The sequence below is a fragment of the Temnothorax nylanderi genome, unplaced genomic scaffold (genome assembly GCF_030848795.1).
Source record: "Temnothorax nylanderi isolate EJ_2023f unplaced genomic scaffold, tnyl_v1.0 TNYL_tig0012_pilon, whole genome shotgun sequence".
Lineage (NCBI taxonomy): Eukaryota > Metazoa > Arthropoda > Insecta > Hymenoptera > Formicidae > Temnothorax > Temnothorax nylanderi.
This window is the reverse complement of record NW_027249074.1, coordinates 975,106-1,000,758: the sequence shown is the minus strand read 5'-3', so window position 1 is coordinate 1,000,758 and position 25,653 is coordinate 975,106. Positions and strand designations below refer to the sequence as shown.

General features: G+C 45.0%; 1 protein-coding gene across 1 annotated transcript in view; it reads left to right on the top strand.

Annotated features, from left to right (window-relative positions):
• Positions 1-10,367: 10,367 nt before the first annotated feature.
• Positions 10,368-25,653, top strand: part of Bcs1 (Bcs1 chaperone) — a 216,861-nt gene continuing 201,575 nt past the window's right edge. The window contains exon 1 of the mRNA XM_071697434.1: positions 10,368-10,378. The gene's annotated coding sequence lies outside the window, so the exon portion shown is untranslated. The remainder of the gene's footprint in view (positions 10,379-25,653) is intronic.

Sequence of the window (25,653 nt, the reverse complement as noted above, 5' to 3'; positions counted from 1 at the left end):
TCATCGGTCGCGGTCGTATTAAAACATATTCTGAATAATATACGCGTCGTAGAGATACGCCCGCCTTGTGCAAGCGAGAGTATTATGCGAATATGGAGAGCGGCGAAAGTCATATTCTCCGCGCGAATGGACCATCTTTGACTGCGAGACGACCGCAATAATTACGCGTGACGCATTATATACAGCGCGATTCATCGTAATCATAAAACGGTATATTTTAGCAAAGTTAAGCTTATATAAGAATTACCCTTGAAGTATCACGCCTTTCTTTAAGTATTCTCAAAGAGACAGTTTTTGAACAAGTTGATTTTAAAAGACTCAAAAAATTCGTGATCAGAGACTTAATTATCGAGGGTATCTAGCGTCAAGAATATTATTGCCTGAATATTTTTAATAAGGCAGATGGATAAAAACATCATTCTTAAATCATCCGTCAGCCCGACATTACATTTCGAAGGAACAGCAAACGCACCTCTCGTAATTCTCCCATAATCCTCCCATTAAACTTCCATTAGCATAAAATCCCTTTTCCGCGATTCATTGCTCATACAACTGATCTCATAATTCTCGATGTCGTCATCCCCGACACACGTGTCACTTCGGGAACGACTGACAATCATCGTCGATGACAGCTTCCAGTCGCGAACGACGTATCCGAGATGCGACATCAATAATAGTTCTTACGAATCGGAGAGCAGAGGATAAAGCGACACCGAGATGATACACGGGCGCGTAATCGTTGCGCGAGCTCATCAGAAACGGATTCCGCGAAGAAACGCCGCCTCACCCGTGCATGTCGAGGCCTATGATTCCGTGACGGCACCTGGTCCCGTCGTTGCTCGCGATCGCGCGGCGTCGTACCGCCGATCACCACCGTTGCCGCACCACGAACAATAAGGATTCGATTCATAACTCATAACGTTCAGGGTCGCGCGCGCGCGGCATCTCTCACTCGCGCGGAGGGTGTGCAAGGCCGCGCGCGCATATGCCGCACATGATACGCAATACGCGCGCCCGTCCTAGCCGCAATCCGACCGATATATTTCTCGCAAGGTGATCACTCGATTACCGCGATCCCTCGGAATTGCGAATTACGTCTGTATGTGTGTGTGTGTGCGTGCAATGTGCGCGCGCGGCTACGGCTCCTGCGTACGTAATGACGGCTATTACGTGTACCGCATCCGCGTTATGGAACGCACCGCAGTTCGAAACGCATTCGATTACGTTTACCAAGGACGTGAATGTATGACGGTGGCGATCGATGTTACTTTACAAGCGTGAAATGCAAACTGGCTTTTTCGTAAAATTAATATAAGACACGGCGCCGCGAAAACAGACGCTGTACCTCGTAATTGTATCGATGTACTTATGGCGAAAGACAGCTATCGATGTTTCTCAACTCGATTTCTTGCATGCGCCAAACTGTGACGCTGATGAAGCGAAGAGACTCCCGCGAGACATCCTGTACGAGGATTGAGCTACTTACGTCGTTGCGCGCGATATAATGACGTTTGTTCGCTTTTAAAAGGATTGCGTGCCGGTAAATGGCATGTCGGTCGGTTCGGTATAATCTATATTACGATGAGATATTAGATATCCGCGAAGTCAGTAACCTGCGGTTTGCGCCGCGCCATTTTGCAAGACGTATCGACGACTAAAAGCGAGAGAAGGATCTTCAGCGGGACGCCGCTCACACCCCGGCGAAATATTAAAGCCGACCCGCCGCTAACCCCCGCCGTGATCCTCGCCCAAAGATCGCTTCATAGAGAGATATTGGACATCTTTGGTGGTCCAGAAGAAATGTGGCCCGGTGCAATGTACCACGATGATGGCAACGAGCGCTTGAGTGAGATACTCGTTCTGATATCGTACGATAAAACCCTCAGCGCCTTTTCACTTCCTTCCCTGTCCGTTCTTTTTTCCTTCACCCCTCGACGAAGATAAAATTATCGGTCGAACGATAATTGAAGCGTTATTATAGTTTTCAAAGCTACCGGAAATAAATAAATAGATAGATAAGATTTTTAATTTCCTTCTTGTAGATATGTTATTAATAATTACACGAAGTTACTTAACGGTAAAAATTATAAAAATGTTGGATATAAAAGACTTCCATCGAATCTGTATTAAGAAAAAGACGCTAAAGAATATCAAGAGAATCAAGAGATCTTATATAACTTCTTCAAGACTCTTAAACTTGTTCAATTTCGAAATGGTGGTATAATATCAATATCTTGAAAATATACTTTTTGTGTAATGTTGGTTAATGTTAATTCTATTTAACGGTCATCATTAGCCTGACCTTGAGACGCTATAATTAGGGTGAAAGTAGACATCATAGGGTTAACCAAAAGGGAAACCGTCAAATGTATACGTTGCACGTACGAATTATAATTGCAGCTCTCGATTTGTGGCGAGGGGAGAGTAAGATAAATTCGCCCGTACAAATATCGTCACAGTACTCGGGGGCAACTGCGGCGGGAAGAGGGTGCAAATATCGAGCGGACATCGGCGCGCTCGCTCGCTCGCTTCTCCGTCCGCTTCTAGTGATGCATGACGCGATGTTACTGACCCTATACGCCTACCGAAACAACCCTATTTTCCTCCCTCGATTCCGCCTCTGCCACCTCCGCCTCGTCGTTCCGCCATACCACCCTCGAGGACCTCGCCCCGCGCTCTCACTCTCACCGACCCGCCCTCGGTTATTTATTTCCATTTATTTCGACCATCGGATCCCGCACTTATATCCTTCGGCCTCGTCGCGCCCTGTTACGGCGAGCGGACCTCGCAGTATATTTTATTACCGCTCGAAATGATTTCGCGTCGCCGCCGTGCGAGCTTCTCGGCTCCATCGTTGCATACGGCGACTGGATACACGCGATCGTAATCGAAAAATAATTCGTACTTTTAAATGAGTAACTTTGGCCTCACGAGCCATGAATCCAAATAATGTAAATCATACTTTTCCTCTTTGATAAGAAGAAATTTATAGGAGTTACCACAAAACAACATCAAGAGCCGAAAATGTAGGTACTTGAAGTATTTTAAATGTAACATTTTAAAGCTGATTCTCGCTGAAAAATTCTTGAATTGTACAAGATTTATTAAAAACATGTTAACATTTTGCGTTCTTATCTTAACAGATATTAGAAATTGATTAACTGTGTTAATTTAACGAAAATGAGGATTAACTGACAACGTTGCTGTCAAAGTAAATTGTCGTTCTCATCGTTATTATCTCCATCATTAATTTATGATTAATAGGCCGTCTCAGCTAAACAGCAAGCTCGCACTCCCGGCTTGGAATTTTCGCTAACGAAATAATCCAACGTCGGCAGAAGGCGGTGGAAGCCGGCTCTCGTACGTCTTAATTGGCTTCTCGCGGCGTTCACGTTCGACGATGTTTTCGCAGTTTCCGAACCCTTCCACATCGCGGATCTAATTGCGTAAACGAATTGCATTAGTGCACCGGGGAAACGGAAGCAAGTCAAACATTATATTCCGCATGAAGCCGGGTGCGCGCGCGTCCGCGCGCGAATGGAAAGTGTAAGCAACCTTTCCGAAGGGTGGAAAAATGACGGCGATGCGAGAGCGGAGATTCCTCGCTCGGGCGAGGTTCTGGCCCGACATTATTTATTTAGGCTCGCAATCCGCGCCCCGGCATCGCTCGTAATTTCCTCGCTTGTCCGGTTGTATGCCGAGCGCGAAGACAAGGACCACCGCGCCCGTCTTCTTTCCGCGTCGCTGTGTTGCCCGGAAAGAAAAAAATCCCCGGGTGTGTTTTTTCAGCTCCCGTGTTGCAGTCGCGCGCGCGGGGCCGGCCTGGGAATCGCAGCGTTCGCGGTGTATAAAGCATTCCTTCCGTGCGTGTGGTTGATCGGGGAAAATAATCTCTCCATTGCTGCTGTTTGCAAAGAGCGCGGCGCAAGGTATATACGCAGCCGGGTATTAAAGTCCCGAAACTCTCGATTCAAAGGAAGTCCAACAAACCGGAGTTTACGTTTGTGTCCACGCCAATGCCCCGCGTCTACACCTATGTCTACACCGTTCTGTCGACGGTTATCTCAAAGAGCAAGCTCGATCCGTGAGCAAGCGTAAGTGCCTCAGCGCAATGTCGGAGCCAAATGGGATCAAAAGTACTTCGGAGGCTGCGTAGATCGATCGGGGTAGGGTCGGCGGAGTGCCCTAGATTTTCCCTTGTTTTCGAACGCGCGGTGCCTTGGATAGCGATCGTAACTTAGGGGCGCCTTGTATAACTACCCGCTATACGCCTCCTTGCGCATAAAATATTTCGACGCTTTAATGGCTAATAGCTTTTAATGGAACCTCTCCCGAGCATGTATTTCGTGACTGCGGATGCCCCGATAGGGACTCGAGAGAAGACCGTGGTCAAAGAAGACGAAAGCGTATCATCCAAGCCCGCCTACCGACGGCTCTTTACGGCTCATGAAAGTTCCTTCATCGGTGATTGTGGGGTCACGAAGTTACAACATTGTTCGATAAGCTGGTAGTTTAGGAGATCAACAAAAATCGATTGTTCACAGTTTTACGATTAACAAAAATCACTGTTAACACAGTTTTATCCACGCTCTTATGCATTTAATATGTTTACCACGAAATTTATGTCGTAATTCTGAGTTAGGGTCAATTTTTTCCCCTCTAGAGAGATTATTACATTCATCCTTATTTTATACGAAGGAAACTGTTAATTTAAATTAAATTTAAATCACAAGGGTACAACTATTTGAAGTTGTATTCAAGAATTACCAGAACGGTTGCTAACCAAAGTAACCACGCGCGGAACTACCGTTGCAACTGCACCTAAATGTAAAACTCAGAGGGAAGGCACGCCTCGTGGGAAACGCACGAGATCGCAGGTTTCGTTCAACTTGGCGGCTAACCGCAGACTTTCCAGGCCATAACACGCGAGAGATCTATAAAGCCGATTTATTTCGGTCTTGGGTTACGCGACGCACCGATCTCCGACGATGAGTAATGGAGAATATGCAAGCAAAGTGGCGGACGTTTAAATGCATTCCTCAATTTCGCGAACGCGCCGCCGCCGACGGGCGGAAAAAATTGAAAGTGGGTCTTCCGTATCGAATCGACGGATTAAATCACTGAATTAGCATTTCTTAATTAAGACCGACGGTTTATGGCTCGGTCGTAACGAGCAGCACCTAACGAGCGACTCTCCGCCACTCACCGCGTGATGCATTTACGAATCCGTAAGCGCCTGCTTCGTAAAAACGCATGGCCGTGAGGTCACGTATCGCCGAATACGGTTTCCGGAAAGACGAAACGATCCTCTCGCGTGGACGGTCGCCGACGAATTAATTCTTCGCCGTCGTCGGGTATACGACGACATAATGATGGGGTCATCGTCGTGTCGCGACGATTCATAATGTATGTCGCAATTCCGTGTTTGTCTCCTCCGGTTTCTGTCGCCGAGAGTGAAAAATGCGCACGCGACGATATCTCAACGTTAATAATTAATTAACTCTTATCGTCGCTCGACGATTGCTATATTTTGATTTTACTGCGCATAATACTTAATGAATATGTAGCTAATGAGATAATATGCAAATGATGAGAAACTCTTGCTGTAAGTAATTATTCCTCAACGCATTTTCGCAGCTATTTGCCCGATAATTTAATTCGCGTCATATTTAGCGAAATAAGCGAAAATACGCGTAGCATCCCGGCAATTTCCAACGTCCTGGATTTTTCGAGATGATCTGAGTCAGACAATCATGAAATATTGTTACGGCAGGAATTTGTCTTGGAGCTGAGCCTGGGCAAGCCGGCGGAGTCGGAGACAAATCACTGGCAATAACGTCGATGGCCACCAACGACATTATTTTAGTATTTCTGATTCGGCCAACGGGTCGAGGAAGAGGGGGTGTCAGCCCCCTTTTGCCGACGGCAGCAAAATCATATAACAATCAATATGAAATTCCAGCCGAATACGCGCCACTTCTTCCCGATTTCTCCCTATATCCTCCTTCATCTAATAAATTAATTCGCCCGATCGGTCATTCGGCCCCATCACGTCGCTTCACATATCGAGGAATATCAGACAAAAGCTGAAGTTGAAGCTGGAATTGATATAATCTATTCAATTTAGATGAATTTAGATCCTTTCTAAAAAAAGGCATGTTAAGTCGATAGTCGAATTTATTGTTGCCGCTTTTCCGCGATGCTGATTGGTTTTCTCGCTGCGCTTACTTCATTTGCAGCTGTCATCGTATATTTTGACAGTTGTGTGTATCAAGAAATTAATAGTGTAATAGTAATAGCATAATGTTAAAGCTAAATAGCGCGCGCGAAGCGCGCGTCTGTGGTGCTAGTACTAGAAACACGTGAAAGTTATTTAATAGATGTAATGCATTTTTAATATACACCGACATTAGAGATTAAGTTGAAAATATCAAGTTATGCTGGTTTTAATTTAAAAGGGATCGATAAACAATTTTTAGGCTCGCGACCGTCTGAAATTGAGAGAATACGGAAGGGAGAGAATACCGAAAGAGATGTAACCGACGGAGATTTTCTGTCGGAAATTCCGTTGGCATACCGAAGCGGGCCGGGGTTTTGGGTATCCGGGAATATTTGGCGCAACCTGAGGATTAGAAGCGTGCAAGTATGTTTGCTCGCGCTGCCCCCCTTGAGCCTCGCGTGAGCATGTGTGTCATTCCGACATACACATTGTATGTACAAAGAGGTTGGCACGTAATGTCAATATTAAACTAGGACCTCGATCTTCCCCACGATACGGTCAGTACCTTTAATCTTTCGTCGAATCCCTCGGCACATATGTGGCCGCAGCGTATATCTTGGGATCTTCTGCACCGCCATAAATTAAATTTAATAGTCTGTAATAATTGGTATAAGTTTTTTTTTATTCACATCCGTGAGTTATTTGTTTCGAAAATGCCGAAGGAGTCTTCAGATATTTCTCTCTTGATGATTAATAAACGCGCATTTTTCGTAAAACGTTTGAGTACAACTATAGGACCGATATATCTTGGAATTATTATCGCTAATCGTAACTGGCAGTTCGATCGTTGCGATAGGCGGTCGTGGTTTGATTGGAACGCGAAACCGAACCGAAACGCATGATCGGCCCTTAACTCACGCGGACCGGACAGTTTCGCCGAGCTTATCGCAAAATCGCGGCACGTGCCGGCGCGATAATTTCGGCGGCACGCCGCAGCTTTGGCGAATGGAACAGAACAGCGATTTCGTCGAAGCGCTTTCGCCCATCGGCGCTCGGTGGGAGAGCGTGTCGATCGAAGCCGCGCGCGGAGAGCAGTCGCTACGTGAACGGTGTGCGAAAATGGGGCTTACCGGGCGGTATTTGCGGACGACGAGATTATTGAATTTATGGGAAAGACGGCGGGAAGAGAGAGAATGCGAAGCGGCAGAGACGCGCGTATTCGCCTCTGTAGAACGAATCGCGCACGGCGAGGAAGCGCGACTTGTGCGTTATACGCGCACGGCCGTTGTGTTGTATCCGGCCGTATCTCGCCGCCGCGCCGCGCCGTGGTGTTTGCCGGAGATTTACCGTAAGCATCTGCAATCCCATAAATCTCGCCCTCCTACGACACCATTGTCGCGACCGCGCGACTAGCCGCGATCGTGACGATTTACCGTGATGACTGCGGGGTATAACGATACATCGGAGGCGGGCGACGGCAAATTTCGAAAGATCGATAGCGCGGGGATGATGAGTTTATCCTGATTTACTTTTACGTTCCATCCCCTCGAATTGACGAACAACTTAGACGCGCAATTGTGTATGCTAAAGTACTACACCGTTATCGCTGTTCCTCACGACTGGAGCGAATTAAAAGGATCGAGATTATTTTGATTAATGCGTGTAATATTGCAGGCCACAATAATGTGTTTTATTGAACTGAAATATGGAAGAATATCTCTCAAAGACGTCATTATATATTTCCAAGATATTTTTTATAAAAATTCCTTTTATCATATTTCAGTGTCCAATACAATAGCGTTAATATCTCTCATAATTTTCGCGTTTCGACGAATAATTAACAGGCTAAAAATATTCGTAAAAGAAGATATAATTTAAAGATTAGGAACGCGGATATTATCGGAAGTTAATTAGCGTGCTACATCTTTCAAGCGCTCTTTCCCAAGGGGGACAGTAATGACGAGGCGTTCTCCGTGCGCTATACTTCGATAAGAATAATTCCTATTTCGCTGAACTTGATCGCACGGCTTCCTAACGACAGGAAGGCGATACACGCTTCGGCTTGAAGTATACACGTGTGTCACGTACGCTATTACAGGGACGTATCTCGAACAGGGAAGGAGGGTCGGTTACCGACCTTGCCTTATCGCGCAGCTTTGTGACTCGGGACTATCGAGAAAGCAGTAAAACTTTATCGCAACGTCAATTTCAACGCACGGACGTGGACGTATGTGCATCGCGCGACATGCTTACCAATCGCTATGGAATGCACCCGCGCTTACGCGCGCCATGATTCTGCCGCGTGGACGAATCCCCTTTTAACCCCAATTTCCATCGGTTTGACTAAGAGTCTTTTCAGTAGAACGTCAGTAGAACACTTTATATGAATTATATGTAATCGAAAAAGGAGGATAACACTGACATTGCTTTAGCAACGCCAAGACAATTCTGTCTTTAAAATAGATCTAAACTAAATCTTCTTCCAAAAATTAATTTTATTTATTGTAAATTAGATGAGATAATATAAATCGCGAATGAATTTCGAATGGTATTGGCTTGACATTTAAAAAATCAATAAAAATACAGTGCGTACTGAAATCAATGATCAAAAGATGTACTAAAATACTGATCACGTGCTCTGAAAAAATGTAAATCAAAGATAAATTTCGCGCAAACGTTAAAATCGTACGTGATTTGCGCCAGAAAGTTTATAAAACGTTTATAAAGAGAGGCAATTTCGCTCCCGCTCATAATATTTTGTCTAAAATAGAGACGGATTTTAAACGTTTACAAGTTTTTTGGTATCGAATCAGATGTTCTGAACGCGACCGTGTATAGGTGTGAACGCGATTATCGGCCATAAGATTTGATTTACGTAACAACGAAGGTGTCGAATGTACTTTCAGCGTCTATTGTTGAAGCACCGTAGGACGTACCGCCGTCGATTGTATCTCGTAAGCGCGGTTAAGCAATGACCTATCACGATAGAGGCATTCTCAAAGATCACGCGAAACTTAAGAAAAAAAAAATAGAGAAAATCGTACGCACGGTCTTCCTCGTAAATGGAATGTCTATACGGTCCATTAAGGGTACATTTATGAATGCGTCCACAATTACAAGATTTTCCATCATAGGGGTCTGTATATAATATAATTTACGTAACAATTAACAACTTAAACGTTATTACAATTATTTTTGATTTTATATACACCGTAAGAAATTACATTTAAAAAAATGCATAAAAATTTTTAGAAATTGTTAACATATTTATGATTTCTCGCTCGAGTTATATTTTTTATTACAAAATGACTTTTTAATAGCGTCCTTGTTTAGTTTCGCCGAGCTTCGCGAGGCGTAGTTGATATGCATGATGCTACAATTTAAATAACAGAGGGAAACGGGCGTTTGCTGCTTATAGTTTTACGCTAATCTTAACACGAACTTGGTACCGCTACGGGGCCGTTTCACCATGGTAAGCAACGCGTTAACCTTCGCAATAAACGTCTCTATCTGACCGCGACGTTTCGTTCTCGCGGCGCGCCACGCCGCATAGCCGATCGTCCACGCGCGTCTCTATGCGTCAAAACGCGATCGAGCGTGTACGCGCGCGAGGAGGCTGCGAAACCCGTCTTTAAGGGCCGTATCGGCGCGTGAAACGCAGAGGTTCTGACCGCATTTACGACTATCGGTAGTATATCGGGTGAGTAATGTTGCATAAAATATGATTTAGAGACCTTTGAACCCGTGTACCTTTACCTCTCGTAACGGCTCGAGACGGCTCGGGAATCGGCCTCGCGAGAGCGCGAGAGAGCGTGTACGCACGCGTGTCGATTCGCGTATTCGCACCTGCGATAAAGTACCGGAGTGGCTTGAGAAGCGTGTACGCGTGTGCACGAATGTACGTGCGTGCGGACGAATGCATACGCGGTATCGAGGTGCCTATCGATCTTCCTACGCGGTGCCTATCGATCTTTCCTCGACGTATACAACTCGTCTCTCTCTCCCTCTCGGCTAGAAACCAGCGCTATGTAACGCATTCAAAGATACATCGATGTTTTCTCGCATCGATACATGAAACTTCTGACGTTCCCTCATAAGCAATGAAATCTATAGTCCTAAATATCGAGCTACGCCAACGTCCTTATTGCTTTTTTCTGCGTGATTTCTTTCCTATCAATTCAGAAGCTCAGATAGCTTCCAATAATTCGGATTTTGGATGGATATTAAAACCTGGTTAAGACTAGAAGGAATCCCTGGAGCGAAGATTGGAAGAAATCTATCGCGGATGAGGCTTCGCTCCTATTAGTCAACTAACTACGTCGGCCATTCGTAACAACGGGTGCGTGCGTAAAAATCACCATGAATTGCTGTACGGGTGCCGCACATCAAGTTTAATCGCTGACCTAGTTTCTTAGCGTTAAGAAGATAGGCGCGGCTCAATATCCCGCAAAGATTTCATATTGTGAGACGCTCGAGCCATTGTGCGCCCAGAATTAAATTCTTATTCATATTTTCGTGAGAATCGGCATGCAATACCAATTAATTGAATTACAAAAAGTAAACTAATTATAGAAAACGTCAACGTTCCTACTACGGTTGATTCAATTCTATCTCTTCCGATGTCCTTAATTCAATATCTCTGGATGTAGAAACGGAAATTTCCAGACGGATTTTTCAGATTTAAAAAGAGACTGCCAAAGTGACAGGCACTTGACAGACAGACACGAAAGAAAGGTGACAGTGGCTTTGGGGTCTCTCTCGTTAAGATTCCACGATTTGCTTGCAGTCAAGAGTGAAAACGACAGCATTAACATACAATCCCCGAGGTTTTCCCATTAGCAATAATTGTTAGTCATACGTACGCTTTCTTTCTTTTTCGAGCTTCTTTCACGGCTTTCAGTATCGCTCAAGGACCTTGCTTTATGGCCACCGTAATACTCATCCCGCCTTACCGAGAGAGTCGCCGGCCTTGGTCGGACGTTTGTATTTCGCATCCTCGAATGCGCCTTCGTGCGCCGCATCCACGACGAATCGATGAGAGAAAGAGGCACTTTAAGCGTGACCGACACCCATGGTTTCGCGATAGCGCGAGCGCCGCGAAATGAACGCTAACAATCCGTTTGCAAATTCCGCCCGGCTGTTCTCGGTAACGAATCGGCTTTACTTACAATTAGACGAAGTATTAAGCAGATAACGCGCTCTCTCTCTCGACTACGCGGACGTGTAGTGTGCTTCGTCGATCGGTGCACGAACGCAAGACAAGATACATCAAGGTAAACGCGGCACGCGATAAGTCGTAGCTGATCTCGAAAAGCGAGTGGAGAAGGCAAGATATCTGAGATCAATAAAGCTTCATCCCGCTGATGAAACGGTTCGGGTTAATAGAGCGTGAATACTTAAACGAGCAACGTCGGTTTAAATTGTGCGTGCCTTCAAGTAAGAAACTCGTGAGGTAGAAAACATCCAATATTTAATATCAATGGGAAGTTATGTAAACTGAAAGAGAAAAACGCGGTGTATCGTCAAGAAACATCTTATCTTTTATTTAAAGAAAATGTAAAATAAATTGCCAATTGCCATTCTGTCTCTCTATATTTACACGATGACAATCCCTATAATTTAAAATATTTATATAAAAATATCTCTCGGAGAAATACGTATATCATATTTCATACATTAATAATCTTTACGGCGGTTCGATGGTTTATGGGCATGGCCACAGTTGACATTATCGAGATGATTTTTATTCCGAAGTCTCGCTCCTCCGCGAAAGACCTAAGCCGATAAAGGGTTTCCTACGCTGAAATTGTCTAACTATAAGATTTAGCAGCGGGATTAACAGGCACAACGAAGCCATTCGTGGGCAGCGCAGAAGGTGCAACGTAAGACCTCGCGCGCTGATCGCAGCATCGATTACACGGATCGTAAAACCCTACGAACCATGGGCATGCGCCCCGTAGAGAGGCTACCGGCGTCGTGTGCTCGCCGTTCCCTCAGCGCACTTCTATTTTCCCCCTAAAATCTCCTCGAGAGCTAATAACGCGGTTTACGTCTGACCGATGGTTAGTAAAGTTACCGGTTCCGCTGTAAAACCCGTGCCCCCGATCCCTCTTTTTACACGCGTGTTAGCGGTCACGCGAAACCGCGTCGCGTAATCGTATTTTCCAATCAGATTTTCCAATCAATTCTTTTCACGCGACTCGTACAAGCTGCCGCGTTTCGTTTCAGTCGCGATTCGTTTCTCGCGAACCGTCGAGATTTCGCGATTACGAAAATAAACGCGAGAGCGCTCCATGAAATAAATACCAATTTGTCACTTCTGTTGTGACGCGGAGTGGGTGAGGTCCACCTCAAAAGGTTGTTTGTCAAAATGAGAATTTTGCAATCGCGTCCCTCTTTTAGCGCAGCTGCGGCGTGCGAAACAGAAATGTGAAAGCGGTCAGAATGTCTCTCGGGAGTTTGAAACGCTTTCGACGCGAGACGGTGACGCAACCATTTGAGTTAAAACGAAAATCTCTCGCGTTTCGCGGATGATTCGCAGAGAGCGATTCGCACGGGCACCGCAGCTCGCATGCATAGATGCACACGCGGTTGCGCGGTATTGTTTAGAGGAACGGACTGGGGTCGGTACACATGGCCTGCCAACCAGATCGCGGGTCTCTGACCTTACCAGGCGTGTAATCGATGCTGCGATCTCTCGCCGCCGAGGAGGTCTCTATGCCGCCGCTGCATCTCGCGCCCCCGAGATGGCCGGCTTCATGTGTGTGTTTGATGATGCTACCGTCAGGATTTATCCCGTGTGCTTCGCGGAAACGGAAAAACGAATGCCTTCGGGAGCAAGTTCGCTTCGGGGGGGAAAAAAAATAGAGACAGGTCTCGCGTGGTAGCGTATCCTAGCATCCGGCAATCTCGATCGATGCTGACTAGACAGAAACACGGCCGAGTCGTGTAGTGTTCGTCCCGCGTCGAAGATTCCGCGTCCCAATGCGGAAAGATGTTATTAACTAGATTTTAGGAGGAAATAAAAGCTGACGCGTCGTGAATATCGGCTGTTCCTCGAGGCGCGGCTCGGGATCTCGTCTCTCTCAAACAGCGCTTATGAAGCATTAAACATTCTTTTTCTTAATTAGCTGATTGAACCGTCATAGCCGCAAGAGAAATCGGCAATAACCTCGAACTATTAATGCAAATGAAGGATTCAAGCATACTCTTATATCCTCATCATCGTTATAATCATTCTCCTTCTTTTTATTACTGTGCCATATATGAATAATCTGAAACGTGATTTCTAACACTGAAACCGCTTTCGTACAGTCTATAGAAATAATGAATCTTCAATAATTTACTAGTATAAATCGATTGTCTATGATGGCTGATAGCGGTTATCCGCTGACAAAGTAGAACTGGCACAACTGTGTACATTATATTGTATTTAAATCTGCGATTTGAATTTAAAGCTTCCGGACATCGTGCAGCGAAGTCTATCTCTCTCTCTCTCTCTCTCTCTCTGCTGGATTCAATCAAGGCGGAAGCTATCTTTAGCGTATCATTCGACGTATTTCCTACTCACGCGGGGTCATTACGCCGTACGATCGAACTGGCATTATGAATTCCGTCGTGGAAATCGTAGATTCGCAAATAGCCTACGCGATACTGCCAAGGGATCCGCCATCGTTCTGTTCCCACGGATCCGGCGTGCAATTACGGTGTCGTTAAGCAGGGTAATTTTAAACGTCCAAGTTCAACAGGCGATACAGTACCAAGTAAATCGAGCTTTTCCTTTGCCCTTCGACTCTACCCTGCGGAACTCGTGGCTACGTACGCACCCAATTACGACGTCCCGAAACCCTCGAATTACACACTCTTAAATTAAGCCTTTACACTTTATTCTTTATTACTGCCGGTTAAGTCTACCGACGACGCGTTGTATTTACTACCTCGGCTGGCTACTCTTCACGACTTTCATGCGCGCGTTTATTCTCTCATGAAATTCTGCTAAAATATATTTTAAGATATTTTTATTTGGGCGACGGAGCGCAAGATTGCGATTCCCAATTTAATTACAAATTTGTTTATTCGATATGATCTCGTGAGAAGACAAAATCGTAATTAACATTCACGGTTTTTTTATGTTTAAGAAAAATTGAAACGGCTCTTATATAGCTCCCATTAAAAATGTAATCTCTCTCACTTCCTTCTCTTCTCCCCCCCCCCTCTCTCTCTCTCTCGATCTTAGAGTCGTGTACCTTGATCGACGATATTGGCATTCGCAAATATCGCGTGTGGTGACTGATGTCGCTCATAAAGTCATTACCGCGATCGAGACCCCAGGCCCTTGACACGAGTCAAGAGCCGGCTCTCTCCGTCGTGCATGTTGTTAAATACCGGAGTTGACATCGTTTAACCCGTCTTTCCGCTGCCCCCACTCGCTACCGCTGGTCGACGGGATGAACGATGGACCGACGCATTCAGATCCGTTCATGTTTCTCTCTCGATAGGATTTTTTTTTATAAGATCTTATGCAAGACGTATTGTGCCTTATATAACGTTCGCCCACAAGTTACGGACTCTAAATATGAAATTTAAAACCCGACAGCCGCTTTAATGTCGAAAGAATGAAGTTATATAATAGTTCAATCTGAAAAGTTTACAACGGAGTGTTGAACCAAATTGTAGTAATGAAATTTAATGGTGTCACATCAAAGATTAAGGGAAAATCTCGTTGAATTAAAAATTCAAAGTTAATTGAATTATTAAACTTTTATTTTTTAGCGATTTAGAAAAAAGTTACGACACACAATTATACCTCGTTAACTTTTCGCAAGAGTTCTGACATCATCCAAGAATCGATGACCGAAAGTGCACCTGGTAGAACACCCTATACAGAAAAAAGAGACAGGTTTAACCTTTCATAAATTTTATTTAATTCCCTTACGCCTACGGGCCCCAGAATATTTTTATAACTCCGAATCTTCGAACTTAATTATCGGATCGTCAGATCTTCACGCCCACGGATTCTTGGTTTCTCGAGTCAAACTGCTCTCAAGTACTTTTACACCGGGCAAAGGCGTTTAGTCCAATTACTGTCTTTCGGTGCTCGCGCCGTCCGTCTCTCACGCGCTTCGCTTCGCGTTAACTCGACCGCTTCTCCTCCACGGGTCAACGAACATACCCAAGGGAGACGAGCGACGGCATAAATGCATGGTATTCGAGTAATAAACTCGAGGACGAAAACCATCTTTAAGAGGCCTTGACGGCGGGAAACCACGGACCGAGGTAACTTCGTCCAGTTCAGCGACGAAGGTCTGACCGGAGGCCAATGTTGGCGGACCGCACCTGTCGCGACCGACGATCAACAATTTTCCCTATTAGCCAAGTAACTTCCACGACTGAGAGCTGCCAAACACGGCAGCTTTCAAAAATGATAAACAACAGCTGCGGTATATGCTCCCGCCTTCCTCGATCTTCCTCGATAAATGAACGTAGCAGAAAAGCCACGATTATGAATAACTGGAACACCTCTTGTGAGATGTTATCGTTTACTTCAGTTTTAATATAACTAACAATTATTTTTATAGAGCAACATTCGTCGTAAATTCGAAATCTGTGATTCAGATTCGTAATTTCCTTAAATATTACTTAAATTCCTGACTTAACTTGTTGATATTATCTCTGACTCCGCTTTTTTACATTTTTCACACTTGAAGCGATACGAGTACGTCCTCTGGTTTCACATCTATTGGCAAGGCGGAGGCATAGGTCCGAAAACGTAGTAACGGAGTCGCGGTCGGTCGGCCGGCAGACGAGTAAGCAGGCAAGCAGGAAGATCTTGTTTTCAGGCGGGCACACCGAGGCTGCCCCCTGAACCGGATCGCAGCATTAACCTCCAGCAGCGTTGTGTATCGCTCCTCCCCGCCTCCAACGCTACCATCACACCGCCGCCGCCTCCACCACGACGACCACGACCGTGCTCTCTCTCACTTTGGCTTACGCGAACAACATCGTCCGCCGTCTTCGCCGTGGCGCGTCTGATCACGGCACAACGCTCTAGCCATACTCGACGTTTTCTCACAGATTTATTGGCCCCGCGACAGAAACGAGGCGATTATGTTCAACGCCCGCAACACCACGAAATTTAGAACGCGAATCGGTATCGCTCTTTCTAAAGCAGTAAAAATGAGTCGACGTAGAGTTGCAAATTTGCCAACTAGTGTGGACTATCTGATACCACCGGTGTTGTATAGTTGCGTTTATTAGGAGCCAAGTGCAAGGATTTTAAGTAACACAGTTAATGAAATTAACACAGAACGCTATATTCTTTAAATTGCAGAAAGTTAAAGCACGATATGTCAACTGACAATTAAGTTGCTAGTAAATTAAAATTTACTAGCAAGAAATTATTCTTTGTTTTTGCTATATCGAATCTATATTGATAATGAATCATCTTCGAAGTCCGAACGACTCCATCCATTTTCGCTTCTTTCTCAACAATCGAAAAACGTCTAGTCTGTTAGCCAGCTTTAAGCTAGTATATAAGCATAGCGAGTATCATCAGTCAATTTTCCCAGGATGTTGGATAATTTATGTTAAGTGAGCTCTCGGAGAGTGCTTCTAGTCTTACGTGATTTCGCTCGAGGGCCGAAACGAGAGCACCGCAATTTTAATTCGACTTAAGACGCAGGGGAAAAAGGGACCAAGGCGAGATCTCTCTCTCTCTCTCTCTCTCTCTCTCTCTCTCTCTCTCTCTCTCTCTCTCTCTCTCTCTCTCTCTCTCTCGTGTTTCGCGAAAAGCGTATCGCTGCGGGCTGACCGTGTAGCGTGTCGCTTGCTCGCACGCGGGCAAATTACTGCCGGCCGGTTACTAACAAGATTGTACGAGGTGGGACGATACCCTTAAAACGTTATTACGCTCGCGACACGAAAGTACGCTATAGATTACGAGATTTCGTGGAAATAGCCCCACTAGACCGTATTAATTAAACCCTCCTACGACGAGAGATACGGGCAAGAATTATAGTTTAGTTAGGAGCGCGAGAGAGCGATCGCGGGCGAGTTATACTATACAAGAGCGGAGCGACGAGCGGAAAGCGGGGGCCGACCAGTTAACCGTGCATTAATCTGGAAAACAAATCTAACCTGCCGCGCGCGGCTGTTTACTTAGGAGAGATTTGGCAAGGACCCACCTACCCCCCTCGTGTGTACGTGAGTACACGCGTCTCGCTCCGACTCTGTGGAGAAGTTTGAACGCTATGTGGTCGGATCCCTCCGGTTGGCCTTTCACGTCGAGACACCCCGCAAATCATTCGGATCTTGGAGATTCGGGCGGCATCGGACCCGGCGTCGGGTTTCTCCCCTTTCGTTTTCTCGACACCGCTCTCACAATTATCGATATTTGCACGTAATCAACCAGAGTGGAGAGGAGCGATCCGTCTTACTTACCGACGAGAGAGAGAGAGAGAGAGAGAGAGAGAGAGAGAGAGAGAGAGAGAGAGAGAGAGAGAGAGAGAGAGAGAGAGAGAGAGAGAGAGAGAGAGCTTCTTTTCGTATTCTCCCGTCGCGAAAAACCATTAACACTTTGTCGTGCAGTAATGCATTGATACGAAAATTGTGCGATCATCAAGAACGCATTGATGAACCATCGAGAATCTGCGATGATGAGGTTTTCTTACGTTATGTAGTTATCAAAGATGTATCTGTTGTCTTAGTAGATATATATGTGCTCTATTAGTTTTTTTTTTTTTTTAATCATTTGATTACAATGTTACGATCAAATGCAATTGTGTAGCCTAATGCAAATATTTGTAAAAATATTCATAAAAACGCGTTTTTTTAAGTCACACACGTTTATTTTATCGCGCTTCATGATTCGACATGAGATTATTTCTCCTTGCAGAAATTTGAACACGCGCGTGCGAGAAAAACGTAAGCCCCACGAGTAGTTCTATCGGTCACGCCGGAAGTATTTCCGCGCGATCTTCTCACTTTTGTTAATCACGAGACGTTAATTAACAGTTAGTTAACAGTACGCGACGCCGGTTTATCGACACGTGCGTAGGTCGCGCGTGAACGTGTATGCCCACATATACATCGTGCGGGTTATTAGTCACCCTTTTGCCCAATTACGGCACTTGGTCATAATCCCGTAACGCTCCGGACTAGGACTGGGTCGGCCATTAATTAGACGTTTTCTTTCTCCGCCTGTTCCCTCTCCGAGAGAGAGAGAGAGAGAGAGAGAGAGAGAGAGAGAGAGAGAGAGAGAGAGGAGAGAGAGAGAGAGAGAGAGAGAGAGAGAGAAGCGTACGCACAGCACGCATGCACGCACGAGAGTTTACCGCGAACAAGCATTAAGAGACGCGCGCGTTAACCACTACCACACGGACGGGTTTGCTAATCGAATCCCTGCTAATTACCGGACGCACTTGTAAAAGGTGCCGCTTCAAATCCTCCGACATTGAAACCCGCTCTACGGCACCGGACAAAACGCGCCGCGGAGTTTGTCCGTCGTCCGACAAGAATAGCTCGTGATTCGTGATAATTCTTTCATGAGGGAGCCTACGACCGAATTTATGACATCCTAGACTCGTTTTATTGTAGTTTTCGTGTACCGTTAGCCAGCACCTGAGGCTGAGACATCCACGAGGCTCGGAAAACTGGCTCGTTCTCGTCTTTCATGCCATTCCGCGTCGACTGCTCGACGTTTGTTGATAAAACGTGACGCCTGCGGAACGAGGTGCCTTATTTCACGGAGCGACTTTGCAGCTTTTCACTTGGCGTTTTACAGTCCGCTTTTTACGGCTCTGCCGCTGCGTTCGCTTACAAATGGAAAGCGTAGAATGCAAATTGGAAGAATATACGCGAAGAAAACAACCGATTGTGAAACTCGATTCGATTTGAGAAATACTTTGGTCTCGAATATTTATGTGTTTACATATTTTTTAGTGCGAAAAGTAAACGTTTAAATAAATAATGTCGATCGTTCACTCATTAAGAATTCTAATCCATAGAAAATAATCACTTATATTCGTTGCTATCAATGCAGATTAACTTTGATCTTGGTTTAACTTACCTTTTATCTTTCTCTAATTGAACTAGAAAAAGATGAAAAGTAAGTTACATCGCGATTAAAGTTAATCTACATTGGTAGAAATGGACATTAAAAGAAAGATATAGCACCCTAATTAAGAACATCATTACCAATATCGCGTATAAAACTGAAAAATATCATTCGTATAAAGCAGAATATGCTCCTCCAATATTATAATTAAATTAATTAGCAATCGACACGAGGATCATAGACCATGCAAAATTTTCACGATCACGGGAAATGTCGAGACCGTTCGTCGAAGACGCTATCTCGTAGAAGACGCATTCTTACGATCTCGGCTTCGTCGGGAGAAAGACGCAAAGAGAGAATCGCGAGAGACAGCTCTCGCATGAGAGAGAACGCACCGCGGCGGCCGTAATAGCCATTACAGAATGGATGGAAGGGCACAAGAAGTAGAAATAAGGAAACGAGTAAATTGAGCAATTCCATGGGGTACTCCCCCGGGCGCGTATGCACGGCGCGCGTGATTGGTCAATATTCATATTTTTATCCCTTTTTTACTACTTATTTCCTCCTGTCCCGTAATAGAGCGTAACAGCTTAATGCGCTATAAACGAAAGCGGCCGGCCGCGCGTCGATCGTCGATCACCGGCACAGCGCGGCGCGGCGCGGCGGCCGGCGGCGCGGCGCTGACCGGCTTAAGTCCACACTCGTCCACGCTCGCTCGCTTGACGAGTCACGCCGCGGCCGATAAGCCGATTTTAGCGGGACACGTGTACACGCGTGCGTGCGACCGGATACACAACCCGTGGCGGCCGTGCCGGACCCCGGAGCCTGACTTACGAACCACGCGCGTCGCGTTACGTTGCGTAAGAACCGCACAACAGTTTCTAGGATGACGAAGGCACGATACGGACGGTACAGATTCGTGGTGTAAGCCATATAATTGTACGTCGCTTGTATATTCTTTGAGTATACGGTTAAATCAGGTTAAATTGAAGCAATACGAATTTTTGCCAAGTTATTCTTCGACGACACTAGCTCTTTTAAATATAATTTGTACTCAGGACGATTGAGGAATGGAACATGGATTTAAATGCAAGAGCACTCTAATTGGAAATTCACGATCTCGAGAGGCTGGTGAATGTATCTCCTTCGCCCTTGTCTACCGCAAATTGATCGGCGAAAGCTGCGTCTGCGGAAGATTTGCGCGAGTTGTCGCTCTCAATCGCGACAGGACGGGTACGATGGATAATGCGATGCAGACGGAAGGTAGACACTTACCGGGAATTACGAACTCCTATAGAGACGACAGGACAGCGCGAGGGTAATTAAATGGATACGCCGATCGGGGCTCCATTAACGGGAGAGCGTTAATTAACCGCGCTAGTGGTCGAAGTTTCTTGCCGTCAACGAAGCGAAGCGGAGTTACGCGGTCGCCGTGATATTCGTAACTGGAGTTAAACGGTCTGGCGCAAGACAGGAATAAGCTGAAGTTCGTTAAACTTTTTGACACGAGTAACATACACGGGATTGCTCGCAGAAATTTCTCGAAGAGTTTCAGAGATAAATTTGGTTTTTTTACTTTCTTTTTTGTTATAATGAAAACGATTATCTCGAGAATTTCAAGACAAGTTCAGAAAATGTAACGCATTTTAAAGAAGCAAGAAGAAAGATATATCTTATTCCTCGAAATAAGTTTCGTAAAATTCGTTTTCCATTTCACGCCAATCGCTTTGACTGCCACGCTCAGAGGTACACGTACGTGATGTATTCCTTCTTATGGATACGGGAAGCGGATTCTTTTTCGTGCCACTTTCGATTTATCCCTTATCGCGTCGGGCCCCCCCGGCTTCAGACTCTCCTCCGGTTTGGGTTCATCGTTCAGCTCGACGTTGCAGTTCGAGCAAACCGGAGGTCGATCGAGGGGACGGACTCGCATCGTCGGAGGCGTGGGAGAGAAGGGGCAGCGATCGGATGCCTCGTGATCGTTCGTTGAGAAAAAGACGGCGACACGAGGCCCGCAAGGACGGAAAGAGAGAAGAGTCGCAGGATAAATTCGCACCTCGCGTCACCGTCTGACCTCGTGCCGCGGGGCAAACGTCTGCGCGCTCGGTGCAATGCCACGCCGCCGCGCCGGCCGGCCGGGAGCGCAAATAATCCACAATTGTATCGCGAATGTAGCAGACGTTGACGTCGTTTCTCTCGTCGAGGACGGGTGTCGAGCGAAGCTCGAAAAATCGTACGGACGGTCGGGCGCGGGCGCGTTACATAACTCACGCCGCAGCTGGAGACACTGAACTTTTTTTACAGGAAGTTAACAGGAAATTTAATCTAGGATTCATAGGCAAGCGTAACTTTTCAAAAAAATATTAGAATATTGATTTATAAAATTTAAATTAGCGATAGAGAGAGAGAGAAACGTGTATTTGTTATTATGTTTTGTTATATTTTATTACATTTGCTAAATATATATATACAAACAATTCTCAGAAATGTAAATGCTGCCGGGCGCACAGTGCGTCAGCTGGCAACGTCTCATTAAACATACATTCGGACTTTTCTTTTAAGAAATAAAGACAATATTGAAGAGGTTAAAGACACTTCTTTGTATATTCAGAAGGAAATTGGCGTCGCGCAGATAAGAAACTTCCAAAGAAAACATACAGTTTTAACTTTCGCACGAGATCGTGACGCCTTTCTCGCAGGTTCACCGACCGCATTGAACGCTATTTATCCGATTAATCACGCACAACGGTGACACCGTTTTTCCTCTTTGTTCCTAAACCGCGGATTCGCGTCACTGATTAAACAAGAAAATCGGAGGCACCGACGATTACTCACGGGTGGTCGCGACACCTCGGCCGCGAAGGAAGATGCGTAATCTACCTACACGATTTAAATCGGGGTCGAGATGAAACGAATCGTAAAATAAGATGTATAATGAATGAGAAATAAAGAATAAAGCGCCAAGCTGTAGTAAAAATTAAATGGCCATGAATGAATTAACTAACCGCATTAAAATATAGCACTAGTCTGTAATAAGGTAACGACTCCAAGAAATCTCGTGTTTTACGGTTTATGACTTTATGAGAATTTAATAATATACAAAGAAATAAATTATATGGTAAACGATATATAATATAAAAGTAAATTAAACTGCCCACGTGTGAGGTTTATTCAACATTTTTCATATTTTTTTTTTATTTTCCCAGGGTCGGAATCATATTCAGATCTCGAGGCTTTAAATTTTTACCTATATATCTCTACCTTGTCCCCTATATTTTATTATGTCTCGTCTGTAACCAACGTTTTTAACGCGGCGGCAATTCACGTAGCCTCGAGGTGCGCATGCACTTAGGTCGCCTCAGCTAGCTGATCTGATCTCAAATCGAGGATCGGAGTGCCTGGCGCGTTGTCATTAACGTCGAGATAGCGACGTTCATACGCGTTCGCGCTAGTAGATGATAAAACCTACTTTAAAGACGCTAGAAAGCGTCGTTCGGTCGCAGGGATGACTGATCCACACAGTCATTTGGGCTCAGCGAACCCACGGACCCGAGCTCGATGCATTGTGGGCGTACACACATTTACACATCATACACACTCATATACATAAGTTTTGTAAATTACAGTGCAATTATAAACTTTTGAAGAAAAGTAGAAGCTAGACCTAATTTAAGAATTTAAAAAAATGAAAATAGAAACTGAATATACATATTTGATGAAGCAGGATAAAAAGAAAACTAAAGCTAAATTTTTGTTCATGTTCCTTAATTAAAGAGAAAAAGAGAAGTGCCTATATGTCAACGTAACGTGTTCCAGAATGCAAATTTTTCGGTCTACAATAACATCGACCGATCAAACGGCGCATCGAGTGCATTTAGCGGTGACGCGATACCACTCGCAACGAGATCGCAAACAGTTCCACCTTGCATATCGTACGGCCGACGTAGAGTAAGCAATATGACCGTGGACACTAGACAGTTGTGGGCACACTTGAAAAAATATTGCACGAAAAAACTTGTTTCTTGTTTCACAATAAAGATGAAATTTGCGTCACATTCTAAGTAGCCAAGGCTGAATTAACTATTAGTATAATTTTGCGTGCGTGATTTTGAGAAATTTATTAAGTGGGCTAATTAAATATTGTGATTCTGCAGATTGATCATGCGATATCCCGAGACGATATACGAAACTCTTAATACAACGATTAATATTAATCAATCATCAAGAATCTCCTCTGTCGGCACGTTTCTGACGAATATTTTCAAAAGATCGGCGAAGCATTTTTAAAACAGCAAAAATTAGCAGTTAATTTTTTCACACGTGCGGAACACGTAATAAAATTACTCGATTATTACGCTGATAATCGTATCGTGATTTCTTCGGCGACGCAATCAGCGACGGCGAATTTCCTCCGCGGCGCCGCCCGTCGCCGTCGCGGCCGACTTATGCTGATTTTATGCGGGCGACCTCGTACGATCCTTCCGTACCAATTTGAATGAAAGTAAGCGACGAGGTAAGGAGGAGAATATTCAACGGGATGATAATAGCACGGGCGAGAGTGTCGTGCGTAAATACGCCGCATGTTCGGTCGTGGAACTCGCCGTGCCTTCACTCATCATGACTCATATTCTCGGTCGAACGCGCGCTCGGCCGACGACCGCTGCGAGCGCGAATTTGTCAACAAGTCCGGAGTGTTTTACGACGCCGGTGCGAGTTCTCGTAGGAGAACCTGCGATTTTGTGAAGAACGATGTATCGAAAACGTGTATCGGTAGAGAAAATTAGATCAAGGTTTTTCGCAAAGCCGCATCTACATTCGAGGTCTCATTAACAATTTGGAATTATTAACTAAATTATAAGTATTTCCACAGAGTCTCTCTCTCTCTCTCTTGTAACTTATTTGATAACTTGATAAAAGCTTGTGTATATTATTTGTCTTATCAATTAACGAGAAAAATATTTGTAATGTATTTACTTTTATTACGCAATAGACATTGCCCAGCAGATTAGTACGTTATTAATTACAAAAAAATTTAATTGTTATAATTTTCTTATTGCGATTTAATATTATAAACATCTCTGTTAATATCATAGAGTCTCTAATCTACTTTAGGTTATTTATTTTAATAAGAATCTTCCTCGATACTTTCCTACGCGATACCGTATGTGCGCTTCGAGCGTCGAACTATACCTTTAAATTGCGGGTGAACGAATTACGAGCGAGCGATAACGAAGTTTATCGACCCGCGGGCCATGACGGCCGCGGCGACGAATGAGGCGTCGCGCCCGCCGGAGGCACTCCGACGACGATCGAAAGTACACGCAGCAGCCTCCGTGAGGAGATGACTCACACGAGTCAGCGTTGAGGCTGTTTGCACAAACGGCGGACCTGCTAACTACCGATGCGACGACCTCCGGCGGACCGGAGTCGTTCTCACCGCGCCGATGCAACGACGGCGCCGCTGTAGACGGTACGGAACTCTCTCTCGCAGGCGGATCAGGGCCGATGCGGCTATAACGAGTACGACCACCGCGTCGACCGCAGACCAACGAAGAAATCGCGCCGAAGGATCTCGAAGTTCGAGCAGGATCGCACGCGGCGCTTATACCCGGCGCGAGCTGATAAGTGAAGCGAGTTTCGGTCGATCGCGAAGTAGAGACTGGCTTTGGGATCTTTAGATCCTTCCCCGAGTCCTTGAGACTTTGAACACATTGATCCGCTCGAGTCTACTGAGCCGCGGATTCTAAAACTTTTAAAAAATGTCAGAAAACTGCGGTGTAGAGACATGAATATATCTTGAATTTATTTGTTCGATATTTTTGGATAAAATTCGCTCGTAAATCTTTAACATTCTTTCAGAGCTTATAATTTTTAAGACTTTGGAAATTTTTAAATATTGAATTGTTTGATCTAATAATTTTTTAAACATCCACTTTTTAAACTGTATAAGTAAGTTTATAGAATTTTTAAAGACTTTGGATAAATGAGTTGTTTATCTAGAAACTCTAGGATCTTCTAAGATACCGTTATTACATCTAGGATAAACCAAGACTGGTTAGTTAATATTTAAGCGTTAGAAAGTCCCTGGATTAAACAATTTCTAGATACTGGAATTCTAAAGATGTTTAACGCGAATTCCTAGAACGACGAATTTCCGGATTCCCTTTGGGTTGTTTGCAATAATCGAGAATGGGTCTTATCTCGATGGCCATGGCGGAGTTAATGCGTATCGAGTGTATCGTTCGATGCGCACCAAGTGGAGACCGCTCATGAACTCTAGCCTTGTGTCCGAAGGGCAAGGCCACCTCCCGGCATCCGCACTCGAGAGTGCCTTCGCCATCTCTACATTGCGATCCCTACTGCGTCCGACCTACTGCAG